This window comes from Cryptomeria japonica, chromosome 5, assembly GCF_030272615.1.
Source record: "Cryptomeria japonica chromosome 5, Sugi_1.0, whole genome shotgun sequence".
NCBI classification, from domain to species: Eukaryota; Viridiplantae; Streptophyta; class Pinopsida; order Cupressales; family Cupressaceae; genus Cryptomeria; species Cryptomeria japonica.
The window spans coordinates 566,871,026-566,890,211 of NC_081409.1; positions in this window are offsets into that span (position 1 = coordinate 566,871,026).

The following is a 19,186-nucleotide window of genomic DNA, read 5'->3' on the forward strand; positions in this document are numbered from 1 at the left end:
CCCGCGCTCAAAAGAAGGTTACTCTCCAAGGAGCTAGTTCCTCAACTCCTGATCAAACAACATCAAACCTACTAACTTCATCAAACAGATGACCATATATGATCACAACCAAATCAAAATAGCTGGTTTCATCATCCTCTCCTCGTTATAGCATTATCAAACAATTGAAAAGAACTACCACTAAAATCTCCATTTTTGTATTGTTTAAGATCTCTTCTGCTCATAGAGAGATCCTGGACAAATCTTTGCTCACTAATAATGTCCCTAAAGATTTAGATGTAGATCGGTTTCAATCTATGGTGGGTCACCTGACTTCGCCTCATTACCTCACCTTCTCTGAAGAAGATGACAACTCACTGAATCACCCGCATAACCAACCATTACACATCAAAGCTATGATCCATAAACACCTAGTCAAATGTGTTTTGATAGATGGAGGCATTGGGTTGAATATTTGTACCTACAATCTATTGACACAACTGGGATTTTTTGAAAATGTCATTGATCCAACAAAGAAAATAACAATCAAAGCTTATGATGAAGCAGAGAGAACCTCTAAAGGTCTGGTGCTATTATCGATCAGGGTAGGACCTATGGAAAGAGATGTTATTTTTTAGGTGCTTGACCTTCCTCTTTCATACAACATCTTACTGGGTAGGCCATGGATTCATGAAATGAAAGAAGTACCATCTACATATCATCAGTGCTAGAAATTTCCTTATAACAGAGTTGAAGTTAGTATTCCTATTGATACAAGATATACCTGTAATGCATTGACATAGTGTACTAATACCTTTGTTCCTCATAACAGAGCAACCTCTACAGCTGAAAGTTCAAAAACTTTGATGAAATATTTAGAAAAGAAATTAAAAATCACAGATACTAGCATGGATGGATACAAAATAGAACCTGTACTTTCACTGATGTCTCTTCCTCCATCACCAAGACAGTCTGGAAAACCATCAGAGGTTATGAAGCCACAAACTTCAACTCCAAATATCATTTATGAGGGTATTTTTGTATAGTCCTATACTTCCCTTGCATATGAAATAGAAGAGGATGTTGTTCTCAAATGGCTTTTCAAAGAAGATAGTAAAAACAAAGAAATACAACACTGTGAAATTTCCCCAACACAATATGGTCCAGGCTATAAGATGATTCACCACATGGGATATTCAGGTATCAGGCCTCTAGGCAAGCATCAAGAAGGTATCGTTGAACCTATTTAGCTACAAACTAAGTCTACAAATGATAAATTTGGACCTGGATACAATCTAAGAAATTCATCAGATCAGAAACATACTTCTCATCATTAGTCTAAGTGGAGGAAAAAGACACTACCTTCAACAACATAGGAAATCAATACTCAACGAACTCAGGAAGAGTATGAAAATGAACAAGAAGAATTGGCAATCAAGAGAGAAGAAGTAGATGGTAATAAAGTTCCAACTATATAAGCAATAACACTACAAGGAGTAGAAGCCCCAGAAGACATGAGAGAAGAAATCAAAGGGATTAAAGAGTTGTTTGCACCACTGAACATTCCGGTAACATACATAGGTAGAATGCAAATAGATAATTCAAAAACCAACTCAAATGAGTGTGAATGGGGTTCATATCCTCTCCAGATAGATATACTAAAGAAACTCTTGAATAATCTAGTGATATCATAGATGAAGCACACAAAATAGAGGAAATCAGACTAAAAAGACAAGAAGACTATGAACAAAAGCTGAAAGAAGAAAGAGCACAAGAAAATTCTTCACCTACTATATCTTCCTCTAATGAGATAGAACAAATCAGGTATGGAACTACAAAAGAAGAATTAGAGGCTACAGAAACAGGGCCAATCATTAGTCCAAAGGAACCTGAATGGAAAAGACGACAGAGACTAACAGAGTCATCAAAGTTATGTCAACAAGTATGTTAAATACAAGTGATCATTGAACCAAATCACGAAGGAACTTGCAACATCAAAGATGTAGATATTGATACTATACATACTTTTACTAAATCACTTGAAGAAGAGTCAGAAACTTCATCTTATGACTCTAATCACTCTGACATAAACTCTATTTATGACAATACCTGTTCGACACCAAATTATAACTACTTTGTCATGAATGTCGAGACTCTACCTACTGACCCTGTTACTGTCAAAACCACAATATGTAGTCCAGTCCAAAGCGAAGGATGGTTCTAGTGGTAGGTCTATTGGGTTAGGTCCCATAAATATTAATGCAAACTCTGATAATCATGTTGTAACTCTTCCTAGTCCCAAGACACTTACACAAGGTAGTCTTCTGGAACTTGACTTGTCGATCTGAGGTTGTGATGACAATACCGTGAACTCCCTTGAACCTATTAAATATTTATCACTATTACATCATGAGCTAATTTACTATACTCTTCAAGATCAACCTTTGAATATACCTACCTTTGCCAATGACTATACATTAGCCTGCTATCTTAATGCAGTTGAACCAATGGACTCTTCCACCAGTGAACAAAGTGAGAACATGACAACAACAAATATCAAGTATCTTAGTTGCAAAAATAAAAAAAGGAAAATAAGAGTTTTGATGGTGAAAACCACACTGTGGCGGTGTGAGAATAAAAAATAGTAAAAATAAAGGATGTTACTTAATGGTGAAAACCTCTCTGAGGCACCTGAAGGTGAGATACTTGACATTTTGCCCAATCACTTTCAAGAGAGATCATTAGTGCTAATTGAACCTACACAGTGAGTAAACTTTGGAACAGAAGAAGCTCATCACACCATACATGTAGCTTAATCCTTGTTAGCCAAAAAACTAAAAGAATTTACTGATTTCTCCATGGAAAAGAAGATCAATTTTGCATGGACATATGTCGATATTCTGGGTCTGGATTCTAACCTCATAATGCATCATCTTTCTATCACTCCTGAGTTAAACCTGTTAAGCAAAAACTCCAAAAAATCCATCCTCGTGTTGCATTACTTGTTAAGGCTGAGCTAGAAAAATTACTAAAAGTTGGATTCATCAAAGCAATTGATTATGCCAAATGGATATCTAATATTGTACCTATTTCCAAACCTAACAAGTCAATACGTGCTTGCACAGATTTCAGAGATTTAAACAAAGCTTGTCCAAATGATGATTTTCCACTACCCAATATAGACATGATCATGGACATGACTGCTGGTTATGAAATGTACTCTCTAATGGATGGTTTTTCTGGGTACAATTAGATCAAAATTACACCTGAGGATCAAGAGAAAATAACATTCACCTGTGCATGGGGAACCTTCTGCTGGAATGTAATACCCTTCAACTTAAAGAATGCAGGTGCTACTTATCAAAGAGTTGTAGCAACAATTTTTCATGATATGATGCACAAAAACATGGAGGATTATGTTGATGATACTCTAGTTAAATCTATGAAAAGATCAACACATCTATCATAACTAGGTCCAATATTAGATAGAATGGAAAAATTCAAACTAGGACTAAATCCCAAGAAATGTGCATTTGGGGTTACATCTAGTAAACTCCTAGGATTTATTGTTTCTACGAAAGGAATTGAAGTAGATCCAGAAAAAAAAATCTATCATGGAAATGCCACCTCTAAAGAATATTAGTCAAATGAGAAGTTTACAAGGACGCCTCCAATCAATAAGGCACTTTATTTTTCAGCTAGCAGATCAAGCTCAACCATTCACAAAGGCATTACGAAAAGGAATCAAATACAATTGGGATGAATATTGTGAACAACACCTAAAGAAAATCAAGGAATATCTTTCTAATCCACCTATATTGATGTCACCAATTCAAGGCAAGCCCTTGATTCTCTACATATCAGCTATAGATACATCACTGGGGGCACTTTTGGCACAACATGATGAGAATAAAAAGGAAAGAGCTATATATTATATCAACAAGACCTTGGTGTCCTATGAGATAAACTATACTATCATAGAAAAAGCTTGTTTGGCATTAGTCTTTGCATCACAGAAATTAAGACACTACATGTTAGCACATTCTATTAAGTTGGTCACTAAGATTGATCCACTCAAATACCTTCTCAACAAAGAAACACTTACATGAAGATTGGCTAAATGGGTCATGGTTCTTACAGAATTTGACATTGAATATGTAGAATGCAAAGCTATCAAAGGACAGATCATTGCAGATCAACTTATTGATGCTCCAGTTGAAGACAATCAACCTTTGCACATAGAATTTTTGGATGAATCCATCATGCACCTTACTTAGCAATCATGGAAAATGTTCTTTGATGGGTCTTTCACTCAACATGGTTCTGGTGCTGGAATAATTTTTATCACTCCTCAAAGATATTCAATCCCAAAGGATTACACGATTCTCTTTCCTTGCACAAACAATATTGCAAAATATGAAGCTTTGGTAAATGGGATCAAACTGGCTTTCAAATGGAAGGTTGTTGAATTATACATCTATGGATACTCTCAACTAATTATCAACCAAATCAATGATATATATCAGAATCAAGATGAGAAATTGATTCCTTATAAGAGAATGGTTCATGACCTCAAGAAATACTTTACCTCTGTATCATTTCAGCAGATTCCCAGATCAACAAATAGAGTAGCAGATGCTATGGCTACCTTGACATCTATACCACAACTACAAGAATCTAACTTCTGCTTTGAATTCCTAGTGGAAGAGTTACATTATGCTACTTATGATTCCCCTGAGTCCTAGATGGTCTGTTCTATAATTGGACATGACTCATCTTGCTATAGCCACATTTACTCATACTTGCATGACCAAATTATCCCTGCTAACCTTACTCGTAATGAGAAAAGGAATGTAATCCAAAATGATTCATGGTATGTCATCATCGCTAATGATCTTTTTAGGCAAGGTTTGGATAGTACTTTGCTTAGGTGTCTAGAAACTGAAGAGTCCCAATGTGTGTTATCTGAAATCCATGAAGGTATTTGTGAATGTCATTCAAACGATCTAACTTTAGCTCGAAAACTGCTATGGGTTGGCTACTACTGGCCAGATATAGAGAAAGATGCTATAAAATTTGCTAAAACTTGTGAGAAGTGTCAGCTGCATGGGAATCTCATACATACTCCAGCAAGGGCTCTAATATGTTTCATCACACATTGACCTTTTCAACAATGGGCATTTGACCTAATTGTCCAAATATATCCTGCATCATCTAACATACACAAGTTTATCATAATTGCCACTGAGTACTTCACTAAGTGGGTAGAAGTAGTTCCGCTAATCAAAGCAACCAGTAAGAAAGTAGCTCTGTTCATCCTTAACTATATCATATGCAGGTATGGGATACCTTCTTCCATTGTGGCTGACAATGGAGGGTAGTTCAAAAACAAAGATCTAGATGCACTCTATGAAAAATTCAAAATCAAACAACACTAGTCATCCATATACTACACTCAAGGTAATGGACAAGTTGAAGCATCTAACAAAAATCTGCTGACTATCTTACATAGAACAATAAACAAATTTGGAAAGGATTGGCATCTATAGCTCAATCCTACTCAAGTGCTCCACCTATCAATGCAAATCTGGCATTTCCCATTTTCATTTCTGCTTTCCTGCATCTTTTCTTTTGCTTGTACATAAATTTAAGTCTCTTTTGTGACATCTGGTTCTTTTCGAACCCTCATGGCTTGAAATTGATCAATGTCCTAGTCTTAGGGAAATTGGTTGATCACTTTACATGTCCTAAGTACTTCAACCAATTCATCTTTCTGTTGGTAGTATAGGTCATCCACTCTGAGTTAGTCACCTGCCTCCAAACTACTATAGAGTTTTATCACTGAGTAAACAAGCAAAACAAGACTATTGAAAACAATCACTAAATTATTTGAGATATGATTGAAATTTTCTTTGGGTGCTATCTTTTAAATTGGTTTTCGATTATTATTCCCTTTGAGTAACTCGAGGAAGTCTATCTTGACTAAGAGGAGCAAGAATTGGGGGCATAATACTTTTCTTTGCTTTCTACTTGCAGGAATGATTCTAATGATCTAGAAACATCTAATCAGCTAGGTGTCTGTGATAAGTGCCTTCACATCAAGGTCAAATTGACACACATACCTCAACTCCACTTATTTGTATGCGACAAGGAGGTTGGAGTCATTTCTTTTTCTATTTTGAGGGAATTTCTTTAATGTGCAAATCCGGATGCATGCGTAAGCTGTCCAAGGATATGAATGAAAAAAGGGTCATTGCAGACAAGATAATTAATATTGCATATGAAAAGAAAGGAACTCTATTTTGCCTGCTCTATTTGTAAAATGCTTAGTGATGAAAATTAAGCATACCAAATCTAGTGACTAAGTTTAGGTTGCATTCATTCTAAATTTTATGCATTTAAAGTGATTTCAGCGTGATAACAATAATCTCTTTATCTTTTGAATGAGAGTTTGAAGCAATCGTCATTTCTCAGCTAAGTGGTCTCTTTTTCATAATCATTTCTCCGGTCGAGTACTTGTGTATTGAGATTTTAGTTGTATACATGAACATCTTATATAGATCCATACATTTCATTATATATTTATTTGCTTTCATATTATTGCATAAAAAAATAAAACATTTGCATTAATAGTTACTCATTTTCATCATTTATTGCATATGAAAAAGAAACAAAAAACAAACATCCATATTCATCAGCAATACATACATCCATACTGAAAATATATGCATACATATAAAATAAAGCTTATAGAAAGACATCTCGTAATCAATCAACACAAGTACAATGAAATCAAATCAAGAACTCGTATATATCATCATAATCTTAGTGTCTCAAAGTACTAATGATATCAACTGTCATATACAATGTCTCATCAGAGCAAGAATCGTATAGGCTACAAAAATGGGGTATATAAAAAAATCTAGGAGATATAATAAATCTGGCTCTCTGCCTCTCCCTCATCGCTAGGTGGAGGAGGTGGTGCTTGCTGATCAATGTCCTGTCTAGGTGCCTTTGCTCCCTCAAATCGAGCCATATACTAAGTATATAGAAAAACATTTTGTGCTACTGGGATGGCTACATTATAAGCTGTGACATAATAGGTTGCATGACTCGTCTGATGTAAAACCTCTTGTTGAAGAGAATCATGCTCTGCTCTCACCTTGGCAAGTTGTCGATCATGCTTTGGTCTCACCTCAGCAAGCTATTGATCACACTCTACTCTGATCTCTGCAAGTTTTTGGTCTCACTCTGCAAGCCGCGTCTGCGCCACTGTCAATTGTGACTGCAAACCTGTCAACCTCAATCTCAAAGACCGTACTACATCTAGTACTCCCTTCTCTCTCTCTCAGCATCTCCCTCCTCGCATCCCTACTCATCTCTTTGTTGCCTAACCTCCCTAGGAGCTAATCTCTCCTCCTCACCTCCAACCTTTGCTGCCCTAGCACCACCAACCTCAACCTCCTAACGATCCACCCTCCCCTCTCTGTCACTGTCTACCTCCTGCTGGTACCCTGTTGCTACTAGCCCGGGGATCACCTCCTACCTTCCTAGGTACATCCTCTCTTTGTCCCTGTACCTACCCTCATCCCTGTACCTAACCTGGTACTTGTGCATGTGCTAGTGCCTCATCCTCCACCTCCTCTATAAGAGGTGCATGCTCTCTGGGATCTGTAAACTGAGGAAAAGAATGTCTCTAAAACCAATATTTGTACTGGGGCAAAGCTCTTGTGTCTGCAACATCCTCTAAGTAATCTCATCTTTGTGGCTGTAAATATGCTAACTCCTGCATGCTCAGTGCATATGATAGTCTTAGTGCCCATCCTCATCTCTCCTCCTCTCTATATCAAGCATAGGCTATGAACTCCTGGGATATACTATGTGGTCTCCCATACTGCCTCATCATCTAGATACTAAAAATCGCTCAATGATAGACACTAATCTGCCAATGAGAGGCCGAGTCATGAACATATCCTTCCTCTGAGCTCTCCAATCATCCTTTAGCTCTAGACCCCTATAGGGTCTCCATACTACAACAATCAGATCATCCAACTGCCTCCTCCAATAGTCAGTCTTGCCTAGATGGGGTTGAGTAACATAACTTGAATAACAATAAACAATAGGCTGCTACACCTCTCTAGAATCATCAACTATAGGTCTACATACTAGTATGTGCTCCTATGCCCATATATCTAGCACTAAAACACCTATTTCCATGCTCTTCACCTCCCAATACACAATCTCATGCATCTCATGATACATATGTGCAAGTAAACATGATCCCCACCCTAATCTCATGGGATGAGTCAACAACCTCTCAAGAATTCTGGCCCAACCACATAGAAATCCCTATTGTCCTCTATCAAGTTTAACAAAACAACTGATCATACCTGCTAAAATGCATGCCAGAGGGTACTGCTTACCATATCTACTTATCAAATCATCCCAAGTAATGGTGCGCTCAAGAATAGTCACATCATGGAATATCCGTCTCAATGCTAAAATGTCACTGAGTAGAATCATAATCAACCTTGTCTCCAGCAAACGGAATCCTCAGAATCCTATATATGTCCTCCAGTGTGATAGTCATCTCTCTAACCGGTAGATGAAAGGTATTCTTCTTTGAATGAAAATACTCAGCTATATATTCACATGGATATCAAGCATCTATAAAAGGTATCTGAATCCACACAAATCAATATGAGTTCTCTCTGCACCTGATAACTCACAAACTAGCCTCATCATCGGCGGAAATGTACACTGAAATTGAATATCCGGCAATCAAATCTGCAAATTGTACATACAAATTGTCAGCATTTGATCCAATTTGCACTAAAAATATGTTAAACATGCTTGCAAATCCAAATATACAAAATTCAAAATAAAAAATTGTTGTTTACACACTTCAAAATGCTTGTTGTTTTTTATACAAGTTTCCACAGACATGCAGAACCTTGTATGAGAAAACATTCCTATACCACAAACCATATCCTCTCAGATGATATAATGGTCAATCAAGGACACTGTCGTATGAATCATGGGACAACACCAGACGACAATCCCTATATGACCATACGACGAAACAAAAGGGGGACAAATTGTTGTACGAGAAAATGTGTTCAACTGCACGACAAAATGAGGAAAACGACTTCAAACAAAAATAAATTGCATAAATAAAATAAAATTCAAAATTTAAGAGATGCACAAGCTAAATATCTATCACTTACTATTGGTTTTTAGTTTCACTATCGATTATGTTGTCTTTGGTGCTTGAATCGATGCTTCTAGATCGGAATGCCCATTTTTCTTCGCAGGAGGGTTTTTAAAACTTCAAACTTTGAGAGGTGAAAATGAATTGAAAATGACACATTGAACCCCTTATATAGCCCAAACCCTAATTTTCAACTTTCTCCGATGGATGTCAATCTTGTACCCTAAGCTAAATCGACTGTCCTGAGTCCATTTTCGGGATCAAAATCAAAATCTGACATCAATTCTCTAGTCAAAATTTCATGACGTTGACCACTTAGCACTTTCATCTTCAAGTCAATTTTCTCATCATTTTGTGCTTCAATTCTAAATCTCAATTTAAATTTTCAAATCAACTCTAATTTTAATCTTCAACATCAATCTTCGTGCTCAAATAATTATCATCACTAAAAATTGCCTGTAATCATTGTACCCTCTCTATCTTTTGATTTTTCTCCCAAAGGGGAATACTCATGACATCATCATCATTAGTGATCACATCCTCAAAGTCAAGAATTTCTTTCAAAATCTTCATTACAAGTCGAGTAGCTAGTCTTTACTGAACATCAAACAAGACCTTATCGCTAGGGGCATCTCATCTTCATCGCTTCATATCAAGTTGATATTTCTTAGTCATCTGAATCAAATCAATCTCTAGGGGCATATCAGTTTCATGACATGAAATTAAGTTGTTATTGTCTTCATCTGAATCAGTCTCTTAACGTTATTCAGTTTCATCACTTTTCATCAAGCTGATTATTCGTTTAAACTCAATCAAGGGTTTAAAGAGTATCTTTGATCGCACACTCAATCTAAGCAGGTGTTCAATTTCATCATATCAAATCAAGCTGGACAATTTATCTTCACTCATCGTGTCTTGACCCATCAAGTTCAAGATCGGCTTTATCTTTGCTCATTGTGTCTAGTTCAATCAAGTTATAGATCAACAAGATCCGCTTCTTGATCCATCAAGTTCAAGTTTGGTATCTTTTCTCTTCATCGGTCCTAGTTCAATCAAGTTCAGGATCGATATCGATTTCAATCAATTTGTTCACTTGTATAGCTTCAAAACAAACTAAATACCTCGCTCTTCATCCGGTTTGTGATCAATCAGGGTCAGAACCGGTATCTCCTAGACATTAATTGTTCTTTGAATCAATGCGCTGCTCGCACATCAATTCAAAGAGGGGAAAATGTAATACCCTAAAAATGACCATCTAAAACCATAGCCCCCCTAGTCTCGATTTGGTCACCAAGGTCCTAACCAAAGCCAATTAAATCAATCTTGAGCACACATTTAATTTCTTAAATTATCAATGTCACATGGCAAATTAATCACTCTGAATAAATTTAATTAATTGATCATTTAAAGTAAATCATTTTTAAACAATTATCCTATTTATTTTATTAAATATCCTAGTATATTTAACTAAATAAATCAATTTGCCATTAAAACACACAAAAAAGGAATTAATTAGAAAAAAAGAATTAAAATTTGAAAAAAGAAATCAAATGGAGATAATCTTGAAAATCAAATTAAAATTTGGAAAAATCTCAGGAAAGCAATTAAAACAATTAAATCTCAAAATTGAATAAAATAAAGAATAAATCAATTTTTTTCTGATTTTATCTTAATTTTAGTTCAATTTCCTTTAAAACTGAGAAAAGAAGCCAATCACATCAATTCACCTAGACTGTGCTTCTTCTTAGAAAATATTGACTGCTCATCATCATTTGATCTCAGCCATTGGTTTCTTTCTAAATTTTTTATAAATTCGGGCTCTCATCTCCTAATCAAGGATCCTGGATACTGTATTGTTATTATGCTGTTTTTTCTCTAGGTTCATTAAGGTTTTATATTGAGAATATTTTCATATTAGTTATTTCATATTTGTTAAATCATTTAGCTTAATATTTATTCATAGATTAATCATGTTAGCCTAATATTCATTAATCTTGCATATCTTGCATTTATCTAGCTTAATCTTGCATCCATTTAGTTTGATTTCATACTCATATGGATTAAATCATTCATTTAGGTGTTGTCTAGTCATTGGTATTGCATATAAAAATCTAAGAGCAAGACTAAACTCGCATCTACTAGAAGGCAATAGGTCGCTTTGTGATGGTTTATTGTTTATTGTTGATTGATTGTCTAACCATGCATCTAATAACTTATTAAAGTGTTGTGTATTCTAGATATAGATACGATCCACTTTTCACACATAGACTCTCCTATAGAGACATTTGTATATTTTGAGAGAGAAGTTAGGGGTGATTTCCCCTCCTACTATGAACTAGATGCATTGAGTTGCATCGATCTGGTGGACTTCATTGTCTTATTCTAGTATCTGGATTGATGAGTAGTTGCTGCTACTCTGGGGGAGTAGTCAGTGTAATTTAGTTGTTCATATTTGTGAGTTTGTTCTTAGGGAGAGAGATTGTCCTTCTAAGGGGGAGAGAATAATTATTTTTATGTGTTTGACATTGCTATCAAAGGGGGAGCTGATCCTTATGATCTCAGGAGGAGATTTTTGGTTGTTGATTTATTTCTTTGCATTTATTGTTTTTTAAATTCACATGTTTTCATCAATTCCAAAGGGGGATATTGTTGGATATTAGAGTTTTTGGGATATTTTGTTGTCATTGATGTCAACATATTCCTGTCACGATGAACTAGTATATTGCAGAGAGTTGTTTTGGTGATCTATTTAAGATGTCTTGTTGCAATTTAATGGGTTTCAAGATACTTATTTATAGTTGTTTCAATATGAATTTCATGATGCTATGAGTTGATCTGGTATGATGGTTGGTTTTTTAGTTTCCAGTGTTGCAAAAATACGACAACTTTGGCTGGTATTTGGTCCATATTGCTCTGGAAATTATATCCTGAGTTGCAAATTTTGGAAAGTGTTTGGGACATTCACATGTGTTCTCAGATCAGATGGTTCATGATTTAAAACTTTGCAAGCGTATCTTTTAGTTTGTCAGATGGTGTTCTTGAGCTGCGGTGATGAAATAATGATGAATCTTGTTATCCAAGTTGTTGTGGTGATTGTGGTGGAATTCACATTGCTTGTTGATGTTCTCTGATCATGTGCTATGTGTTTTGGTGGTCCACATTGATGGTGGTGTGCATTATTGAATATTTTATTGGTCTGACGATATTATTCATGTTATGCGACATATTTGGTGGTGTAACATGTTGTGGATGATCTTGATGAATTATTTGATGGTGTAGTTGTTGGCCATTTGGAGGAATTGATTGTGTTGCATTGATGTTTATTCATTGATGCCAACATTAGTTGTTTAGGATGCTTTACCGACACCCTTTTGGTCCTAGTAGGATGAGTGGTTTTTGGTTGGTTTGGATCCGGCATGATCCAGTAGGCTCCGGTATGATTTGGTTATGGAATTGGCTTATTCATGTTACTCATGTTCATATTCAATCAGTTGGTTTTGGTCGGGTTATTAGATGCTATCATGTTTTCTTGGAAGATTGGATTTTGGTTTCATCAAGGGTATCATCGCCAGAGATTTTGATGAAGATCTTTGATGAATTTCATAAGTGGTGTTGGTGCAGCTTCTGGTGGAGTTTTAGGATGTTGTTGGTGATCATGTTCGAGACTTGGCAGATGGAGATCTAGTGCAGGGAAGCTAATACTCCAAGAATGAAATTTTGTTTTCTTCTAAGTTGTGTGTGTTGTATTTAATGATGTAATAATGGACCAACCATTTGGGACTCAGTAGAGTCATGGTTGAGTTGTCCAAGTTTTTGGTTGTGTCTTTTGTGCTCAAGATGCTATCAACCTAGGAAGTTGTAATGATAAAGATGATCACATGATTAGTACTCTAGATCATTGTAATCATGTAATAGGGGTATATTATATTGTTCTTAGGTCTTCTAGGATGCATGAGGGCCTTTGGTAGCCTTGGAATGCACTAGAATGAAAAGTTGCATCTCAAGTGTCAAAAGATGTAAAAGTTGTTGAGCAACATTTTGCAACTTTTTGTAAAAGTTGCATTTTTTATGATTGGTGTTGAAAATTTGATTCAACCAAATAAACCATCAGCATATAATCCAAAATCTACTTCATTGCACAGGTTGGAGAATCTAGAATGCAAGAACAAGTTTTGTGTTTTCAAGAAATCTTGTTTTGTTCACCGTTTTGACAGTTTTTTTCATTTTTGTTGCCTTGGTATGGTCTAGTACAGACTTGACACAAGGATATCATTGAAGAAAATGAGATTTTATTGAATTTACTTTCCAATAAGTTTTATTATTAGGACCAATTTTCTTTAGTTGTAGAGATATCATCCATTCTTTGTAACTCGGTGTAAAACCCTTGCAAAGTAGGGTTTAAGAGTAAAATGGCTCTAACCTGAGCATCCATTGATGGAATCTATTGAAATCAAGTGGAATTATAGGTTAGGGTCTGTACATAAGTTTAGAGTAGGTTTTGTTGTTCTGTAGGCCTTTGTGGAGGAACTACAATGAATCCCTAGGCTCATTGCTTGGAGTTAGTGTGTTAGGACAGCAGAAGATGTGCAATTTCTGAGCACGTTTGGATTGGTTGAAGGGAAATGGACACATGGTTTGAAATCCATATGAACACCCTTCAATGATACTCAATTTATTTTAGTAGGTTATTTTACTAGTGAAGCTTTCCAAAGACATCTTTCTTGGTCACCCGGGTAGGCCTAAACCCTTGAAAATAGGGCAGTTTTGGTTCCCATAGGTGTACAAAAAACCCAGATGCAATTCTTTAGTATTGTATGTAACCCTGAAAAGGGTATCCAAAACTATAATTTATTTGTAGTCTTGTTTGGGAATTTTTCAAACTAGGTCCTGAAAACCGGTATAAGAGGGCTAATTGAATTAGGCCTATTTGTAACCGGTAGAGTCAAAGTGAGGTTGGAAAATCTTGGTGATGGGACCAAAGGTGCTAAAAACCCTAAAATACTTCAAAGGCACTATTTAAATGCATATTTAACCCATTGTAGGATTTGGTGTGTTGCAATCCTTGCAGGAGTTGTTGGAGCCCTAAGAGTAGTGTGAAGAGATTGAGGTGGCAACCTCAATAGGAGGAGTTGATTGTCTAAGATCAGTGGCTATACCCTGGAGGAAAGCTAAAGTGGTTCAGACCTTGGAGGTCTCAATAGAAAAACCCCAACTAAGTGCCATTGGATGGGCTTGAGTAGTTGAAGGTTTGAGTAAGACAAGTCAATCAAGAAGGTGAATAGGATTAGGCTCCAAGTCTCTTTGCATCAAGATCATTGTTTTAATGTGTGGACCTAAACTAGGTCTCGGTTGATCTAGGATATGGACCGACTTTAATGTAACATGTGGATTGGACCTCTCGATGTGTTTTCGAGATGCCTTATGTCTTGGATATTATTTTTTTGGTCTAAGGCTGAAATGTTTTGTAATTATGTAATTGGTTTATTGTCTGGTGGCCGACCTGATTGTTTATGGTTGAGGGTTTGTATATATAGATGTAAGATCTCATTATAGATAATCATGGTTATGGAAAGGGATGTAATGTGTGAATAATGTAATATCATTCAGGCAGAGGATTTGGTCAATCATTGGAGATCGAATAGGGTTTATGTAAGAGGATATAGTCCTCTGGTATTGAGCTTAACCAAACTGTACTCAGGCATAGGAGATGCTACCTTTTGCAGTTCAACATTTCTCTTGATTATAGTCTGGATTTCTATGTAGTCACTGAGGCTCCTTTTGTGATGAGTAGTGTGCTCTAGGCTGTTGGCCTTCCTGCAAGTGCAGGCCCCTCAATTGCAATTCACATACTTACTGCAGAAGTATTATCTAATTGTGGGTAGGATTCCTAATGTGGTTTTTCCCTTTAACAGGTTTTCCACGTATAAATCTTGGTGTCATGTGGATGGTATTTATTTTGTGTTATTGTTTATGCTTAATTGGTTTAACAACTATTTTGGTATTAATGTTTTGGGTTTCGGTATTAAATTTTTAATTGCTAATGGTTCTGGTAATCTGTGACAACTGATTCATCCCTCCCCCTCTCAGTTGTTTGTCGATTATTTGAACTGTCTAACAATTGGTATCAGAGGTTTTTGTCCTCTCTACCAAAATCTTAACCACTTGAGGAAGATCCTATGGCAACTAACAGTTCTATTTCATCTAGATCTTCTGGAACTATCTTTTAGAGAGATATTCCTAGGCTTGATGAAACAAATTACATAATATGGAAGATTTAGATGGAGACTCATTTGAGATGACTTGGCAAAGAGATCTTGGAGATCACATAGAATGGTGTCACACCTTATAATTTGGCATCTAGAAATCCTCCTTCAACAAACCTAGATAAGGAGCTTGAGAATGATTGTAGAGAAACAAAGGCCCTCTTGTCTGCACTATCTGATCAACAAATAATGGGATTAACTGACAAATCATCTAGAAAGGCTTTATGGGACAAGTTGGAGACTCTTAATGAAGGTGACCCTATAGTGAAGATTGCTAAACTTGATGGTTACCAGGTGATATATGAAAACCTGAAGATGGAAGAAGATGAAAGGATTATTGCATTCACAAAAAGGGTAAATGAGATTGTTATGGGAATTGAATGTTGTGGTGGAACTTTGAGTGAAGATGAAATTGTTTCTAAAGTTTTGAGAGCCCTAACACCGACTTACAAGATGAAGGCTGCTGCTATTAATGAGTTGAGAACAATGGCTAATACATTTGTCAACAAAGATACCTTGGTTGGGAAACTATTTGCTTTTGAGCTTGAAGAATTTGGACCTTCTAGAGCTATAAAGACTAAACCTCCTTTTCATGCATCTACATATACAACTAGTAAGCAAGATTGGAAAGCATTGTATGCAAAGTAATTGGAAGATATAAAGAGAGAAGATGATGAGTTTGAGAAACTTGAAGCACTATTTTCTAGAAGAGTACCTAAAGGACCGGTAGGAAGTAAGTATGAAGAAGAAGAATCTTTTAAATGTTTTGCATGTAATAAGATTGGTCAATTTGCATCTAGATGTCCTAAAAGGAATTCAAGATTTGAAGAAAGAGTTAGAGGATATTTTAAGCCTAACCCTAGATATCAGAACAAGTATAAGTATAGGAAAAACAAAGACAAATCATGCTACATAGCGGATGAGGAAGGCATTACTCATTCTGATGATGAGCCGACAAAAGACTCTGCTAGTGGTTCTGACAATGGGAAGGAATGGGTATTCTTGTCTATCAAGAAAGATGATCTGACAGAGAATGTACCTGGAGAGAAGGCACTTGTGGCTAAAATTGAAGACAAAGATGAATGGGTAATTGACAGTGATTGTTCACATCATATGACTGGGGATAAAGGGAATTTTCTATCTTTGCAAGAATTTGATGGCTATCTATTTAGATTTGGAGATGACAAAGCATGTATGATTAAAGGAAAAGGAACTATATCATTTGATGGTAAGAACAATATTGACAATGTTTATTATGTTGAAGGTTTAAGGCATAATCTTTTGAGTGCAGGACAATTGGTAGATAAGGGATTTTAATTATAGTTCAAGAATGGAAAATGCAAAATCATTAACAGATCTGGTTTGGAGATTGCAACCGGTACACAAACAAAAGGTAATATATTTCATTGGAATTCCGGTGAGAAGACATGTTTGATTACACAAATTGATGAGAGTTGGCTATGGCATAAAAGGCCATGTCATGTGAATTTCAATTGCATTGTGAAGATCAGTTCAACTAAGGCAGTTAGAGATATACCTAAAATTATGAAGCCTTATAATCTGTTATATAAAGAATGTCAAATGGGTGAACGGGTCAGAACCTCTTTTATGAGTATACAAGATAAATCTAATGATGTTCTTGATCTTATTAATACTGATTTGTGTGGCCTTGCTAGAGTTAAATGTTTTCAAGGTGATAGATATTTCATGCTAATCATTGATGATTATTCTAGAATGATGTGGGTTACTTTTCTAAAGGAAAAATATGAGGCATTTGAAAAGTTTGTGATCTTTAAGGCTAAAGTAGAAACTGAGACAGGATTTAAGATTAAATGTTTGAGGTTAGATCATGGTGGAGAATTCACATCCGGTAAGTTTAATAACTTTCATGAGAAGCTTGGTATAAGAAGACAATTTTCTGCTCCCCGGACACCTTAGCAGTGAGAACAATGGTTTATGTTAGGATAACCAATGATACATTACAAAGAGTTTCTACCTCTTATTTATACAAACCTTAAGGCCTAAACCAATTAGGTCAACAACCTAAAATATATTACAATAAGATCATTACATAATTCCTTATTACAATGATATGCCATGTCAGCTTAAGACCAAAACAACCATAAAAAATCCATATATCATCTTGTAACATCCTGATAATGTGTAGAGTACATGTTAGCATGATACCAGTCCATAACCTAGATAGGTACTGGACCTATTCTAGGTCCACCATGCCAAAGAAATGTCTTCAAGCAATTGAAGCATGATCAAAGAACATCTTCAGCATCCTGAAATCCATGAAGAAACTGCACCAACACCAATTATGCATCCTGTCATGATTCCTCAATGAAATCTTTGTCGGTAAAGCCTTAAACCAGTGCCGATAAGAATTTACCAGAGTGTATGATATCATCTGATTACCAAGCCAATATCAACTAACCAAAACATGCTCATGGAGCATATAACACATGAAATCAAACATGCTTCACTAATCCAAACATGTCGGAAGTGTCCATCATATAGTCTCTTCTGTCGATAACACTAGATCATCTACGGGTAACCAAAACCTATCTATCAATAATCAACCATAATAGCTAGTGTTGACATTAATGCCAAAACATCAATGCAATACATAATCAATTCATCCATAATGCCAACAATATCCCCTTTTGGCATTGATGGAAACACTAGATGTGAAAAACATCTAAGTACCAAGAAGTGCCAAACAAGTCTTCTCCTGTGGAAGAGAACCAACAATCTCCTGAGTATCAATAGCTCTCCCCATGTGAATGATATCTCTATTAAGGTTTTGAATGATTTATCACATTACTATCACTCTCCCTTTGACATCAATGCTAGAGATCTGACAAAAATATCAAAGCAATAATGTAAACCTCGAAGCTAAATACTCCCCATGAGTAGTAGCACCACTCATCAGTGCTAGAATGAAGAATGTATTTGATAATGCATGCCAAACTGATGAAAAAATTCATCAATCAAGTCTCTTTCAGAGGGGCACAAACCCCTAACCTATCTCTCAAATACTCAAATGATTCCTTATATAGTGGTTTAGTGAATATATCTGCAATCTATTATTTAGTGTTCACATAAACCAATTTGACTTCCTTTGCTTCTACCTTGTCCTTCAGAAAGTTATACTTTATTGAAATATGCTTAGTCTTAGAATGAAATACTAAATTCTTAGACATGTCAATGGCTATAGACTTATCACAGTAGATAACTATTGGTTCACTATAATTTACCCTTATATCCTTCAACATTTGCTTCATCCACAAGACTTGAGTGCAATTAGTTTCTACTACAAAATACTCAGCTTCTGTAGTAGATAAAGAAATGCATGATTCTTTATTGTTGATCCATGAAACCAGTTTCTTTCCAAGAAAGAAACCTGTACTAGAAGTGATCTTCCTATCATCAGTATCTTCTACCCTATCTGAGTCAGTATATGCACAAAAAGTGAAATCATCATTTTTAGAATACCATAAACCATATTCTGTTGTTCCTTGCAAATACCAGAATATCCTCTTTACTGCACATTCATGATTTTCTTTAGGATTACTTTGATATCTTGAAACAATACTTACTACATTCATAATATCAGGTCTAGTCTGAGTTAGATATAATAGACTACCAATCATAGACTTATACCTTGTCGGATTTACTGGTGTAGAAGTATCCTTGATAGATAGTTTCTCACTTGTCGCCATAGAAG